The 16,830-nt window shown below is 38.1% G+C and overlaps 1 protein-coding gene across 1 annotated transcript in view; it reads left to right on the top strand.

Moving 5' to 3' along the window:
- Itfg1 (integrin alpha FG-GAP repeat containing 1) overlaps positions 1 to 16,830 on the top strand; it is a 152,786-nt gene that overhangs the window by 17,059 nt on the left and 118,897 nt on the right. The window lies entirely within an intron of this gene.

The following is a 16,830-nucleotide window of genomic DNA, read 5'->3' as shown; positions in this document are numbered from 1 at the left end:
TAAAGCTAGGAGCCTCAGATGAAAGAGAACATTTGACATTTGTCTTTCTGGGTCTGGATAACCTCACTCAATATGTTCTTTCCTAGTTCCATCCTTTTACCTGTAAAGTTCATGATTTCATTTATCTGAATAGTATTCCATAGTATATATGTACCACATTGCTTTATCCATTCATTAGTTGAAAGACATTTGAGTTGATTCTATTCCCTAGCTATTGTGAATAGTATAGCAATAAACACTGAATGAATAGTATAACTGAGCAAGTATCTGTAAAGTAGGATGCCAGGCACTTCAGGCATATGCCAAGGAGTGGTATAGCTAGATCATATGTTAGATTTAATTTTAGATTTTTGGGAGTTCTCTGCACTAATTTACATAATGTCTGCATAAGTTTGCAATCCCACCAACAGTGAATGAGGGTTTCCTTTTTACCAGATTCCCCCTGATCATTTTTTGTCAGTTTCTTTGTTGGTCTTTGCCATTCTGACTGAAGTAAGATGAAATCTCAAAATTGTTTTGATTTGCACTTGTCTAATTACTAGAGACAATGAACATTTTTTGAGATATTTGTGTGTGTGTGTGTGTGTGTGTGTGTGTATGTGTGTGTGTGTGTGTGTGTACTTTTGAGAACTCTCTGTTCAGATTCCAGGTCCAATTTTTAAATGGGTCATGGTCATTTATTTTTTTTCGCATTCTTTATTTCTTATATATTCTAGATATTAATCCTTTATCATATGTATAACAAGCAAAGATTCTCTCCCACTCTGGGTGCTTCTTCTTCACCTGATTGATTATCTCTTTGGCTGTACAGGCATCTTTTAGTTTTATAAGATCCCACATGTCAATTGCTGGCCTTAATTCTTAGCACATGGAGTCCTATCCAGAAAGTCCTCTCCTCCATCTATATCATGTTGAGTACTGCTTGTGTTTTCTTCTAGGGGTTTCCATGTTTCAGTTTTCATTTTTAGGTCTTTGATCCTTTGGGGGCTAGTTTCTGTGCAACATAATGGATACAGGTCTAACTTCACTCTTCTGCATGTGGACATCTAGGTTTCCCAGCACCATTTGATAAACATGCTTTATTTCCTCCAGCTTATGTTTTTTGGCTTCTTTGTCAAATATTAAATAGCTATAATTCTGTACTCACGTTTGGGTCTTCAGTTTTGTTCCATTGGTCCATATGTCTGTTGTAGTGCTGGTGCCACATTGTTTTTATTACTATAGCTCTGCAATATATCTTAATCCCTCCAGCATTGTTCATTTTGCTCAGGAATGTTTTGCTACTTGCAGTCTTGTGGGGTTCCATATCAACTTTAGGGTAGTTTTTTTTTGTTTGTTTGTTTGTAGAGAAAGATTTGGAAATTTTGATTGGGATTATATTGAATCTATACATAGCTTTTCAAAAAATAGCCATTTTCACAACATTAAATATACCAGTCCATGAGCATGGGATCTCTTTCCATTTTCTAATGTCATTATCTCTTTCTTCAGAGGTTTAGTTTTCACTATAGAGGTCCTTCACTTCCTTGGTTAGGTTTATTTCTAGATTTTTTTTTTTCCTTTGAGGCTATTACGAATGGGTGTCCATGATCTCTTCTCTGTATGTTTGTTGATCTGTAGAAAAGCTCTTGATTTGTGCAAGTTGATTCTGTATACAGCTACATTGATAAATTTGTTGATCATTTCTAGTAGTTTTCTGACAGAAGTTTTAGAATCTCTTATGTATAATATTGTGTCATCTATAAATAAGGATAGTTTGATTCTTCTTTCCCTATTTGTATCCCTTCAATTTTCTTCTCTTGTCTCAATCCTCCAACTAGTGCTTCAAGTATAATATGGAAAATGAGTAGGGATAGCTGAGGGTCTTTTCTGCTTCCTGACTTCAGTGAGATGGCTCAAGTTTTTCTCTATTTTGGATAAAGTTAGCTGTGAGTTTCCTGTATATAGCTTTTATCGTGTTGAGGTCTGTTCCCTCTAGTCCTGTATTCTTTACAACTTTTATCATTAAAGCATATTGGGTTTTGTCAAGGCTTTTGCTGAATCTATTGAGATCATCATATGATTTTTGTCTTTAAGTCCATTTATGGTTTATTACATTTATTGACTTGCATATATTGAACCATCTCTGCATTTCAGGGATAAAGCCAACTTGGTTATGATGGATAATATTTTTATGTAGGTCTGTATTTAGTTTTCAGGTATTTTATTGAGCATTTTTTAATCTATGTTCATCAGGAATACTAGCCTGTAGTTTTCTTTTTTCTTGTACATTTCCCTGGTTTTGGTTTTAAAGTGATACTGGGCTTCTAAAAGGAGTTTGGAGGTGTTCTTTTTTTCTGTTTGTTTGTTTGTTTTATAGTTTAAAAAGGACTGGCTGTAGATCTTTTTTGAAATTCTATTACTGTTGTGAATCCATCTAACCCCTGAATTTTATAATTGAAAGGATTTGTTAGTATTTCTATTTCTATATTTGTTAACTGTCTGTTGATCATTTCTAGAAGTTCATTTGGATATTGAACTCTTCTTGATTAAACTTTGGTTGTTTGGCTGAATCTGGAAATTTGTCCATTTCTGTTAGGTTTTCCAAATTAATGAGTACAAGTTTTCAAAGTATTCCCTCATGATATTCTGATTTCTTTTCCCTGTGTGTGTGTGTGTGTGTGTGTGTGTGTGTGTGTATCAGTTGTAATGTTTCCCCGTTCATTTTTCTTTTGTTTAGTTGGGTCAAAGGTCTGTGAGTCTTGTTTATATTCTTGAAGAACCAGGCCTTAGATTTGTTGGTTCTTTGTATTATTTTGTTGTTTCTATTTCATTAATATCTTCTCTGATTTTTATTATTATTTGGTTTGGCTTTGGGTTTTGTTTTGTTTCTCTTTGCAGTTGTTTGAGTTGCATTCATTCTTGTAGATTTAACAATCTTATTAATTAAGAAACACAGAACCAAATGCAGAGTTAAAAGTCCAAGAGTTCAGAGCAGTAGCTAAGAGCTGAGATTAAAAACCCTTTCTTACCCTTCACTGCTGCTGCCATCCTTCCCCTCAGAAAGAGGCCTACTTCCTGTGTGTCTGTCCTTTTATTAACTTTCTGTTCTGCCACATGACCTCCTCATCACTGCCTGTCTATACAGACCTCTAGGTCTCTATGGTTGGTATTGAGATTAAAGACGTGTGTCCCCATGCTGGCTGTATCCTTGAACACACAGAGATCTGCCTGTCATGTGATCAGGATTAAAGGTGTGTGCCACCACCACCTGGCTTCAGCTATGGCTTGCTATTAGCTCTGACCCCAGGCAACTTTATTTATTAACATACAAATAAAATGAAATATCACCATATCAGCAGCACCGATTTACTTCAAAGAGGAGGATGGACATCGAAGACACTCTATATGGAGTTTATCTTTTTCTTGGCAAAAATGGCCATTTGGGCAAGAAACTGTTCTTGCCTGGACTGCTTGATTGACTGGAGATACAGGACCCATGGGAAGGTAACCACTGAACTTCACTTGGCAAAATGGTCCTTCAGGTTTCTGCTTCCCAGAGGAAACTGCCAAACATTCTACAGGACACAGAGAGAAGTGACTGAGAGTCTCTAGACCTGTGTGCTGAAGACAGATGCCCCAACTTTACAAGGGAACATTAGGTGACTGTCCAGGCTGCCAGCTGTCTCTGTCTACCCTGCAAGACTCCCAAAAGTTGCTTGCATCCTTCTCCCATTTCTCAGATAATAGTACATCCTTCTGAGGTCTTTGATGTAGTTGAAGACTAGATAGTTACAATTTTCCTTAGTTATGATAAAAGATAAGTTAGATATGAAACCTTAGACTCACAAATATAGGATAGATAGGATATCTTTAATTTTGCCAAATACAAATAGACTAAATAATATAAATAGACTAGATATTATAACTGTAATTCTTGATTGATCATTATTTTGTTATCTGTTTACTATGTGAAAGTTAAAACCTTCCTTTTTGAAAAGGGGAAGTGCTGTGGGATGTTCTGTATATTAAATGTGTTGCTCTGATTGGTTAATAAATAAAACATTGATTGGCCAGTAGCCAGGCAGGAAGTGTAGGCGAGACAAGGAGAGGAGAATTCTGGGAAGTGGAAGACTGAGGCAGAGAGAGATGCTGCCAGCTGCTGTAAGCGAGATGTAAGGTACCAGTAAGCCACAAGCCACGTGGCAACTTATAGACTAATAGATATGGGTTAATTTAAGATATAAGAACTAGATCACAAGAAGCCTGCTGTGGCCAAACAGTGTGTAAGCAATATAAATCTCTGTGTGTTTACTTGGTTGGGTCTGAGTGGCTGCAGGACTGGCAAGTGAGAGAGATTTGTCCTGACTGTGGGTCAGGCAGGACCAGGAAAACTCTAGCTACACTTTCTGTCATTTATTTGTGCTTTTTAAAAATTTTTTTAGTCTAGGTACTTAGAACTATAAATTTCTCTCATAAATCGACTTTCAATGTGTCCCAGAGTTTTTTATTGTGTTGTGTTTTTATTTTCATTTAGTTGAGGATTTTTTTAAATTTCTTTCTTGATTTCTTCTTTGACCTATTCATCATTCACTAATGAGTTGTTCAAACCAGATGAATTTGTGTATTTACTAGAGACTTGTTTGCTGTCCATTTTATTACATAATGGTCAGATAGTATATAATGAGTTACTTCAGTATTTCTGCAAAGATTTGTTTTGTGTCCCAGTGTGTGATCTATTTTAGTGATGCTTTAATATGCTCCTTAGCCAAGTATATATTCTTTGGTGTTTAGGTAGGATATTCTGTTGATATCTGTTAAGTTCATTTGATGTATGATGTCATTTAAATTCTGATGTTTCTCTACCTTTTGTTTTCATATAAACTGTCTATTGAAGAAACTGGAGTATTAAAATCACCTATTATTAGATTAATCTCTATCTTTAATTCCATCAGTACATTTTTTATGATGTTGGTTCCAATGGAGTTTGGTACATATATGCTTAGACTGGGAATGTCTTCTTTGTTAATTATTCTCTTGATTAGAATGAAGTTTGCCCTTGTACTCTCCTAGTTAGTTTTAGTTTGAAGTCTGTCTTCTATTAGGTATTATGATAATGACATCCACTTGCTTCCTGGTCTTACTTGGTTGAACCACTTTTATTTCTTCCCACAGTCTCTTAGCTATCCACTTTCTCTTTTTAGCCTTCTATACTTTCTTTAGGTTTGTTTGGTTGAGTATAAATTTGGGGGAGCTGTTTATGTTGTGGAAAGTTTTCCTTTCTCCAACTATTGTTGATAGTTTTGCTGGGTATATTATTTTAGGCTAACTGTCAAGGTCTTTTTAGACTTGGAATGCATTGCTCCAGCCTCTTCTGGCTTTCAGAGTTTCCAATGAGAAATCAGCTGTTTTTCTGTGGGTTTTCCTTTGTATATAACTTGTGTTTTTCAATGCTCTTTCTTTGGTAGGTATGCTTACTGTTTCAACTTTTATATTCTGTGGGGTCTTGTCTTTTCTGGTCTTGGTCTGTATGGTGCTCTGTGTGCTTCTTGTATATGTATGCTTGCTTGTCTTTCCTTAGTTTGGAGAAGTTTCCTTCAATGACCTTGCTGAAGATTGGGTCTGTGTCTTTGACCTGGGATTCTTCTCACTCACTTGTGACTATAATTCAAAGGTTTCATCTTTTCATGGTGTTCCACATTTCCTGTATGTTACTTGCTTACTTTGCCTATATCCTCTACTTTATCTTCATGTCCTAATATTCTATCTTTGGCTTGTTTTAATCTACTTGTAAGACTCATTTGAGTTTCTAGTTGAATCATTGAGATTTTCAATTCCATCTTCATTTCAGCTTGAATCCTTTTGTTGGTTGTTTTTTACTCTTTGCTCTTTTGGGGGCCTGCCACCCAGCTCCCAAATAAATCCACATGGAGATTTATTATTTCTTATACATGCCCGGCCTTAGTTTTGCTTGTTTCTAGCCAGCTTTGCTTAACTGAAATTATCCCATCTACCTTTTGCCTCTAGACTTTAATCTTTATTTTGCTTCTGTAAATCTTACTTTACTTCTTACTCCATGGCTGACTGTTGTTGTCTTTCTTTATTGTCTTGGTCCTATCTCCTTTTTTTCTCTCCTTTTCTCCGTCTATTTACTCTCTCTGCCTGCCAGCCCCGCCTATCCTTTCTACTGCCTTGCTATTGGACATTCAGCTCTAAATTAGACCAATCAGGTGTTTGCAGCAGGAAAAGTAGCACAGCTTCACAGAGTTAAACAAATGCAGCATAAATGAATGCAACACGTCTTTGCATCATTAAACAAATATTCCACAGCATAAACAAATTTAACCCCTCTTAAAATAATAGTCCACAGCAGAATCCTCTTCTTTCTATTAAATCCATTTTCACACATTGGATTGTCTTGATCATTTCGTCGTCGGCCTTATATTTGTGTTTTCTTGGGCATCACTTGGGCATTTAATCTCCTCAGGTTCTTTCTTGTTAATTTCAATGAGCTCTTTCTTCGTATCTTCTTTATTCCTTAAATTCTTTGATGAAGTGTATGATTGTAATTTTAACCTCTGTGTTCTAGAGTTCATCTAGGCAATTCTCATTGACAGGCATTTCTATAGGACCGGTAGTACTGGCTTGAACTTTTGTGTTTGGGGTTTGTTTCTTTTGTTTTGATTTTGTATCTTTGTTTTGGAATCTGAGCATGTTAGTTCTGTATGTGATACAGACAGAGCAGGCTAGGGCAGAAGACAGGATGGATGTCCATGTGGGTTAGGCCTAAATGTCTGATATGCTTAGGTAGAATGAAGTCAGGTAGATAAAGAAGACTGGGCTGGTGTGCAGGATGTTCATTCTGGTCCAAGCGTAGTGTCTTTGTTAGGGCTTCTGTTGCTATGAAGAGACACCATGACCACAGCAACTCTTACTAAGCAAAACATTTCATCGGGCAGCTTACATTTTCAGCGGTTTAGTCCATTATCATCATGGTAGGACATGGTGGCATTCAGGCAGACACAGTGCTGGAGAAATAGCTAAGAGTCCTACATCTTGACTGGCAGGAAGTGGTCTGTCTCACAGTAGGTGACTTGAGTATTTATGAGACTTCAAAGCCTGTCTCTACAGTGAAACTTCCTCCAACAAGGACACACCTCTTAATAGTTCCACTCCCTTTGGGGGGTGTTTTCTTCCAGACCACCACACCTAGATTTTGGGCTAGATCTGACTTGGTGTAAAGGTTGCATGTGGCATGGATGTCCAGTGGGTCTGAACAGGCAGCGCTGATCCTGGCAGAAGCCTTGTAATTGGTGCAGATAGCGTTGGCCAGACTAGGCTGAGTTAGTGAGTATGGTATCTGGGCTAGACCCATGTGGGAAACGGTCAGGCAGACTCACTGGAATATAGCATGGAAAAGGATGTGCAGGATCTGCTTGGATAGAGAGGTTGGGTGTGCTGTTAAGAGGCCTGTAAGTCAGGCCTGGCAGGACAAGTCCTGGCAGAATCCTAGAAGTTAGCTGCTCAACAGACATGGGTGCCAGACTAGACTGTGGCACTGCATATAGGACCTGCTGTAGATCTTGGGGGCTGGACAGGGTCAGACTGACTCATTTCATTTTGTTATACCCTGGAAAAGGTTATACAGGATCTGGCTGGGTAGAGGGGTTGAACATAGTGTGGGAGGGGCTTGTGGATCAGAACGTGAAGGATTAGTCCTGGAAGAGTCCTGTAGATTGGTTGATGAGCAGTGATAGGTGGCCAGACTAGGATAGAGCACTGGATGTGGGAATGTGGCTAGGTATGGTGGGTGTAGAGAGGGTCAGGCAGACTGGCTGGGTTAGTCCTTGGAAAAGGATGTTGTGTAGGATCGGGCTGGGTGTAGAGGTTGGATGTGGGTGGGAGGGACCTGAGTGTCTGGATGGGTCCTGGTAGAAGCTATTTTTCTTTTAATTTATTACATTTTATTTATTCATTGAGTATGTGTGTGAGTTTGTATGTGTACACATGTGTGCTAACACACATGTGCTTACACTTGCCATGATGTGCAAGTAGAGGTCAGAGGACAAATGGCAGGAGTCTGTTCTCTCCTTTCATCTTGTAGCATCCAGGATCAAACTCGGGTCATCAGGCTTGTTGTCAAGCAACTTCAACTGTTAAACCACTTTGTCAAGCCTCAAACATTTATCATTTGTTTCTATTATCACCATTCAAAATTGTTTTCCAATTATTCTTAAAACTTGTTTTATTTTTCATCATGGATAGGGATGTATTGGTATGTGCATGTTAGTGCAGGTGCCTGGGAGTCCCGAATAATGTGTCAGATTTCCTGGAACTAGAGTTACAAGTAGTTGTAAGTGACCTGATGTGGGTGCTGGGATCTGAACTCTTGTCGTCTAAAAGAGCAGTGGGCACTCTAACTGCTGAGCCATCTCTCCAGCTCTTCCTTCTTTCTTACTTCTTGCCATTTTTACTGTTAGTTGTGCAAATGACTTTTTCTTTCTTTTTGACTATCAGAAGTATCTCTGTCCTCCATTTAAGTATAGTTCTGTTATCAGTCCCAAAACAATAAATCACTAATTTTCCATTTAACTTTTCATGTCTCTCATATTATAACCCATGATTGGCTTCTTACATCATCCTTCATTTTTAGTACTGGTTTTATATGGCGATGCACTGTACAAACTATTACAGATATTGTTTAGTGAAATAATATATTGTATCACTTGAATCTGCCATATGAAAGCATATAAAAACTATGAGACAACATGAATCAAGTAACTGTATGGCGTCTTTAACTTTATAATCAACTTTCGTGTGCAGAGTCTTTGTGTAGAAGCAGCTGTGAGATGACTCCTATTTTCTTAGGATTTTATTGACAGCCTTACCCTTCTCATGTGCACATGCCACTTATATTTTATAACATTGTTAAAAATAACCTCTTAAGAATTGGAGAGCAGATTTTTATCAACATTTCCATGAAAATGACATTATTTCTTTATTCCTTAAAAAAACTGCTATTAGAAATAAATCATTTCTCCAAAATCTTGTTTTTATAAAATCAATCCATACAAATAATGAAACATTTTAATAAATGATTTACTATTTTTATTCTGCATTTTAAGGGTTATGCTATAGTCCTATAAACATCTGATTTTGTCTCCTACAGTCCTACCATACAATTTGGAGGGATCCATTGGATCAACCTAAGATTCTCTGAGATTCTTCACAGTGCTTTGTTTTAGGAGCTGTGTGAATCTGAGTGGATGGTTTAAGGTGCTCTGAAGATTCTCCACCTCCCATTGCCTCATATCCCAACTTTAGAAATATATTTGTAGCAGTCATTCAGAAAAATTCTCATCTTTTCAGAAAAGCATAGTTTTATGCATTTTATCCAGTGAAATTTGATAGTAACATTTCACCATGAAATTAGTAACTGATTGTCCTGAAAAGTGTTATAGTAGACCAGGCATGGTTGCTCATGCCACTAATACTAGCTAGTACTTGGTCTGCTAAGGCAGGAGAGTTGCCAAGATCCTGGGCTTTGTAGTGAGTCCTGGACAGCAGAGTAAGACTGTCTCTAAATATCAGTAGGAGCCTGTTATATGACTCTGCAGGTAAGAGCACTTGCCACCAACTCTAAAATTGTTGGACATGGTGCTTCACACCTGTAACCCCAGTACTTGGAGACAGAAACAGGAAGATCACAGGAAACTTCAGGCCAGAGTGAGTCACTATCTTAAAAGAGGAGGGAGCTCATTAAATATGAAAAGAAAGATAGAAAGTTTGATCTGTGGGTTTGAAAGTATAAGGGGCATTCTGAGTACCTCTGGAAGTCTTTGTTATCATCCTTTGGGTTGAAAGGCCACTTTCCTGTTACGACGTACCTACCCTAAAGTCAAAGCACCGAGAATAACTGGAAAGGGGTTTTATTTACTGTTTGTAAAGATCATTAAGAAATTCATTGTTTTCAAGTTTTACACAACTTTTCACAGTATATACGTCCTTTTATTAATGTCATAAGTTTTATGTTTAATGAAATGAGAAAATGTTATTATTTCTGAGTTTTGTACTCATTTAATTATTGTACTCTGAAAGCAAGACACTAGTCCTCAGTGGACATACTTTTACTGAAGGACCACTATGTCTTTTATTATACTTGTTAAATGAATTATTACATTGTATTGCAAAAAAAAAAAAAAGAGGAAAATTCTGAAGCTTTCTGGATATTCTTTTTTGTGCCAAACCCTATCTCTTATTATCTACTGTGACCAGAATTACTTAAATAGTTAGCATTTAGTGATGAGGTGATCTTTGATAAGTGGTTAGATTAGAAGTCATTTCAAATAGCTGTTACCATAGGCAACCAAAAGCTACCTTGGCATTAATTACATGTAAATTCATCCTTTGATAAATGCTATTCTTTGAGATAAAAGGTGATGGTGCCCACAAATTGGAACACTTTGACATAATTATGTTTTCTGTGGGGGGAAGTTAATTGAAATCTACAAAGGTCAAGAAGTGTTAGTGAGTAAACTTAATATTGGCTTGGAACTATCCATTTTATTTTCATCTCTACCCTCCCTTCTGTTTTAATCAGCAGCAGTGTATGACAGTAACATTCAAGAGCAGCTGAACATTTATATGAGATTACAGTTTGTATTTGTTCACTTGCCTGCAAAATATGCTACCTGCTTCTTATTGTTAGAAGGCTGTGATGTGCACATAGGGCAATTTCAAAGATGAAAGAAGTAAATTTTATTATCAACTATAGATTTTTAAGTAATTTACTTATGAATGAACCATCCTAAAATGCACTGCCAAAGTAAACAGCAGCTCTTCCCTGTCTCCCCTTCTTCATCAGTTCTCAGATGGTAAATGGACATTGTATATAAATTAAACTCTAAGGGTTAGTTAGTTACTACCTTTTAAGTAATGCCTGTGTAAAAACAGGAGAGCATAGACAAATAGAAAACTTAAAGCACTGTGAGTAAATTGAAACATTAAAGAAAGCTAGAGTATAATGAGTACTTTTTAGGAGTTTCATGTTCAGATATCAAGAGGGACTCAGAAGGAAGCAGAGGAAGTGATTGGTTTGTCAGGATTGGGTCATTTTGTCACTTTCTGGCCTCGTCAAACAGCAGCTCAATCTAAAAAAAGCCACTGGCCATCTGACTCCTTATATTCCAAAAGATGGTAGAAGTCTAGATGTTGGTGTGACATCTGATAGGTTGAGGGTTTGGGTGGTTTTATTATTTATTACAGCAGTGAAACTCAAGACATTTGAGGAACTGTGGGTCAAACACATATTTGTGCTGAATTTCAGTCACAGTCTGTCTCTGTGACCTTTCCTTTACTATTAATAGGAAGTATAAATATACAGTTAGTTAAGTAAGCCCCAGGACAAAATGTCACAAGTGGAGTTGTTGAAATATTTAAGCTATAACTTCCTTCAAATAAACTAGAAACTATGGGAATGAGACCTGTAGCTTCTTGAAGCATAGTTACATGATGAGTCTCATTGAGGTCAGTGTCAGAAAACCTGTTTTTAATTCAATCAAAGCTAATTAGTATGCTATTTGGTTTTGATTTTACTCTCTAGTCTAACTTAAAAAAATGTGTGTGCTAAATTGAATGTGAACAAAGATTCTAAAGAAGAGGCTGCTGTTTCTTGCTTTAGGGAGAGAAAGTTTTTACTTGACAAGTACTTAACTCTTTTCCCACATTCAACCTTCTAAAAACAAATTACTTTGTTCTATCTTTTTACTCTCCAAAAATGCCTAAATCAGCCACAAATAGAAACCTTGGTTCCTGGGGGACTTACCAGTAGATACAGATCTGAAGACAGTGACTTTCTGTCCCAGAATCCCTTAGCAGCCAGTAGTTCAGCAGGGAGGTGGACCCCAAGAGCCCCTCCTCCATCTATGACTGGCTGTTGGCAGATTGTCTTGTGTGGACAGCATTATTTTTAGCACCTTGAGCAACCAAGTCTCTGTATTCATTCACTGCCATCCATTGTAAAGAGAAGCTTCCCTAATTAATACCAAAAGCAGCTTACAATCACCATTCTGGTGATGGTAAAATGATTTCTTATGGTGGCTCTAATTAGCATTTCCCTAATGATCAATGATATTGTGCATCTTCAATGTATGGAGTAGCCAGTTTTTGTTTTGTTTGTTGTTTATTATTTTAAGATTTATTATTTTTATTCTTTTAAGTTATGTATGTGTTTTTATTGTGCCTGTGATTGCAGGTGTCCATAGAGGCTAGAGGCATAGGATTGATTTCCTGGAGGTGGAGTTATGAGCAGTTGTGAGTTGCCTGCTGTAGGTGCTGGGAACTGAACTAGGGTCCTCTGCAGGAGCAGTATGCCTTGTTAACCACTGAGCCACATCTCCAGCCCCTTGGCTTAGTTTCTATTATGTTGTTGTTGATTTGGGTTTTGATGGGGGTGTTTTGTTTTTGTTTAGTTTGGGTTTTTGAGACAAGGTCTCAGCTGGCCTAGGCTGACCAGGAACTCATGTTACCCAGGTTGACATCAAATTTATTAACCTTCTGCCTTAGTCCACTGAATGCTTGAATTAGAGGTATTCATCACCATACCCAACAGTTCTAAGTCTTTAGGGAAGTTTTTAGTCCTTTCCCCATTTTAAAAATAGGTTGTAGGGTGAGTTGTGGTTCACTGGGTAAAGCATATGCCATGGGAGCCTGAAGACAGTAGATCCCTAGATCTCATACAAAACCCTGGTTGGGCATAGTGGCCTCCTGTGATCCCAGCAAGTGGGAGTTTCCAGGCAAGCCAGGCTAAACCAAACATTTAGTTCTGGGTTCATCCATAGACCATGCTTGATGTTTAAGGTGGAAAGTTATCAAAGACAACTCCCACTGTTAACCTTGGGCCTCCACATGCACTTACACATGCATGTATATATACTAGCCTGTGCCAAGTTGACATAAACACCAGGCAGCATAATTGACTCCTTGTCAACTTGACATACAAACACATCACTATTCAACTATAACCTTTCCTTATTGTTCATCTCCAAGGCCTCATATTCATAACAACATTACAATATAAAACATGAAAATAACTTCCAAATTCCCAGTTCTTAAAAATTCAAGTACATTAAAAGTTCAGGCTGTTTAAAACATCCAAAGTCTCTCAAAACTTCCAAAGTCTCTAACTGTGGGCTCCTGCAAAATCAAAACTAAGTTAAATACTGTTTACTCAAAGACGAAGAATCAGTCACAGTTACAGTCAAACCAAGCTTTACACAGCATCATAAAGCTCAGTGTCAAACTTCTGAGACTCACAATCTTCCAGGCTTCAAAGCCTTGCCACAGGATCCATAGCTCATGTCAAAGGCTCAGGCCAGCTCCACTCTACAACTGCTGCTATTCTTGGTAGTTGTGCCATAGTATTGGCATCTCCAAAATACTGAGGTCTTCGATGTAGCTGGGATGCACCTTCACCAATAGCCTCTCCTGGACTCTTCTGGGATTTTGACTCTGCTGTATGGTCCGAAGCCTCAGCTTCTCTCCAAGTCCCCTTCAGTCCCAGGGCTTTCACTTCAACTAAGGCTGTATCTGCACCAATGGCCTCTCCTAGTCTCTCACAGTGCAATCCTCTGCTGCTGTACTTGATCCCTTCAAGCCTACATGACCAATACCACCTGTGAAACTCTTACATATTACCAGGCTTTACTGCCAACGTGTGGTATAGTCTTGGCCCCTTTTGGATCATAGCTTCTTTGTACTAACCCTGAGGAAACACTTCCCAGAAGATTTTGACTCAATGATGCTGCTACTTAGTCACAACTAATTCTTCAGCTCCAACTGACCAGTATCAGTTATCCCAGGAAAGCAAAGGTTTGATTTTAGTGGGTTCTTAATTCAAAGTATTGCATGAGCCACCCATGATAGAGTATTGATAGGATTTTGAAACTTGACAGGCCAACTCTTCATTATCTGTACTTCTCTCAGAATTATTCTACATTCCCACTACAGCTCGTTAAGTTCTAAACACTCAGTGGCTTTTCTGGCTCAAAGCCTTTCTATAATCATCCCCAAAACATGGCTAGGTATATCATAGCAATACCCCACTCCTAGTAATTATCTCCTGTCTTAGTTACTTTGCTATTGTTGTGAAAAACACTGTGACCAAGAGCAACTTGAGGATAAAAGGGATTATTTCATTTTATGGCTTGTAATCCATCATTCGGGGAAGTCAGGGTAGGAACTGAGGCAGAAACCATGAAGGAACATGTTTACTAGCTTGATTCTTCATGACTTGCTCAGCCTGCTTTCTTGTAGCTCCCAGGACATCAGCCTGTGAGTGGCACCACCCACAGTACCACAGGGCTCTTCCACATTAATCACAAATCAAGAAAATGTCCCCTAGGCCTATGTAATGGGGCATTTTCAATTGTGGTTTTTACCTTATAATTCTAGTCTGTGTCAAGTTGACATAAAAATATAACTTTTATGTCAGCACATAGTCCTCTCACCTTCCTTTGATGCAGACAGTTTGTTTTTAATTTCCAATGGTACAGTTTGTTGTAGCTTGAGTTTTCCTGTCTGTTACACAGACACCTACCTCTGTGTAACATAGCATAGATCAAGCAAGCACGCACACATGCCACAAACATGCAGGCTAACTTGAGAGAGGCAACTAGGAAGCTGTTTTTAGCTCCGTTTTAGAATCTTTTTTCTCAGGTTTTAGGTGGAAACTCCTGCCAACCCATGGGGCACCATTTGTAGCTAGAGTTTTACTGCCTGGCCCACAGTGAGGACAAATCTCACTCACCTGCCAGTCCCACAGCTGCTCAGACCCAACCAAGTAAACACACAGAGACTTACATTACTTATAAACTTTTTGGCCGTGGCAGGCTTCTTGCTAACTGTTCTTATATCTTAAATTAACCCATTTCTATTAAATCTATAAGTTGCCACATGGCTCATGGCTTACCAGTACCTTACATCTCTGCCTCAGCCTTCCACTTCCCAGAATTCTCTTCTCTGCTTGTCCTGCCTGTACTTCCTGGCTGGCTACTGGCCAATCAGTGTTTTATTTATTAACCAATCAGAGCAACACATTTAATATACAGAACATCCCACAGCAGTTTATCTATTTGCTTTTTTTTTTTTTAAATCTGGGCATCGAACCCAGGGCCTTGCACTTGCTAGGCAAGCGCTCTACCACTGAGCTAATCCCCAACCTCTATTTGCTTTTTAAGATTTATTATTTTTATTTAGTGTTTGAGTGTATGTCTGTGTACCACATGCATTCCTAGTACTTGAGGAAGTCAAAAGAGGACGTCAAGTCCCCTAGAACTGTAATCAGGAATGGCTGTGAGCTGCCAGGTGCGTGCTTGGGAATCAAACCCAGTCCTCTGCTAGAATAACTATTCTTAAACAATAAGTCGTCTCTCCAAGCCTCATCTGTTTGCTTTTGTTGTGTGGTGATGGTGAGGAAGACAAGGTTTATGAATTCCTTGCCAAGGGCATGATGTTACATATCTTTAATCCCTGCACTAGAGAGGCAGAGGCAAGTAGATCTCTGTGAGTTCTAGGTGCCTTGGATACATAATGAGACTCTGTCTCAGGACAAATAATTTTCCTTGCCATATCCAAAGACATTAGTATTTTCTTTGCATTTACTTCTAGGAATTGTATAGTTTTAGCTTTTGGGTATATTTTGACTTAATATTTTGCATATATTGTGAAATAGACTTCAAATCCTTTCTCTCTCATACTCTAAATAATCATCATTCTTTAAACCACTTTTATGAAATAAAATTATTTGCTTTCGTATTTTGCAAAAGAATCAAAGGCCAATATGAGCTAAAACCATAAATCTATAAGAATAACACACATAAATCTTTATGACATTATATAGTAACAAAAGAATAAGTAACAAAAAGAAAAGTAGCTGGAGTGGGATTCATCAAAACTAAAAACTTGTTTCTGAGATCACCATCAAGAAAATGAAAGACACCCTAAGACTGGAAAACAGTGATGTCTACCATCTAATTTCTAAAGAACTCTAATGAATCAATAACCAAGCAAAGAAAGACAATTGAAATATCAGCAGAGGATTTGAATAGTTATTTCCCCAATGAAGTACTACAAATGGTCAAGAAACATGTGAATATGCTTGAGCTCATTAGCCATGAGTAAAACACAAAGCAACCCTTCTGGGATGGTAGGCAAATTTTCAAAGATTCAGCAGTAAAAACATTCCTTCTCTGCTACAAGATGGTAAAATCATCTTGGGAAGTAGTTTGCATAGTTCCTCAAAAAGTAAACATTATAACCCAGCAATTCCACTCCAGTTGAAAACATTTCATTTAAAAAAAAAAAAAAAAAAACCTTAAAAATGAACAAGCAAAGGTAGAGGCAACCTGACATTCCTCACCAGATGACTGAGTGAACAAACTATAAACCCATACAGCAGAATGTTAAGTCCCCTGTAAAGAGAATTCAGGGTTGGCTGGGCAGTTATTGCACACGTTTAATCCCAGCACTCAAGGGGCAGAGGCAGGCAGATCCAGGTTTGAGGCCAGCCTGGTCTACAGAGTGAGTTCTAGGACAGCTAGTGCTACACAGAGAAACCTTGGGGGGGGGTTGTCGTTGTGGTGGTGGTTGGTTGGTTTGTTTGTCTGTTTGTTTGTTTTTTAAACAAGAAGGATGTATTGTTGTTTGGTTTTTCAAAACAGAGTCCAACTGAATAGCTCTGACTTGCTTGGTACTCACTGTAGAACAGGCTGGCCTTGAACTCACAGAAATCTGCCTGCCACTGCCTCTCAAATGCCACCACGCCCAGATTAAGAATGCAGTTCTGATGAATGC

Source organism: Onychomys torridus, chromosome 5, assembly GCF_903995425.1.
Source record: "Onychomys torridus chromosome 5, mOncTor1.1, whole genome shotgun sequence".
Lineage (NCBI taxonomy): Eukaryota > Metazoa > Chordata > Mammalia > Rodentia > Cricetidae > Onychomys > Onychomys torridus.
The sequence above is the reverse complement of the archived record's forward strand: the minus strand, read 5'-3'. Positions and strand labels throughout refer to the sequence as shown.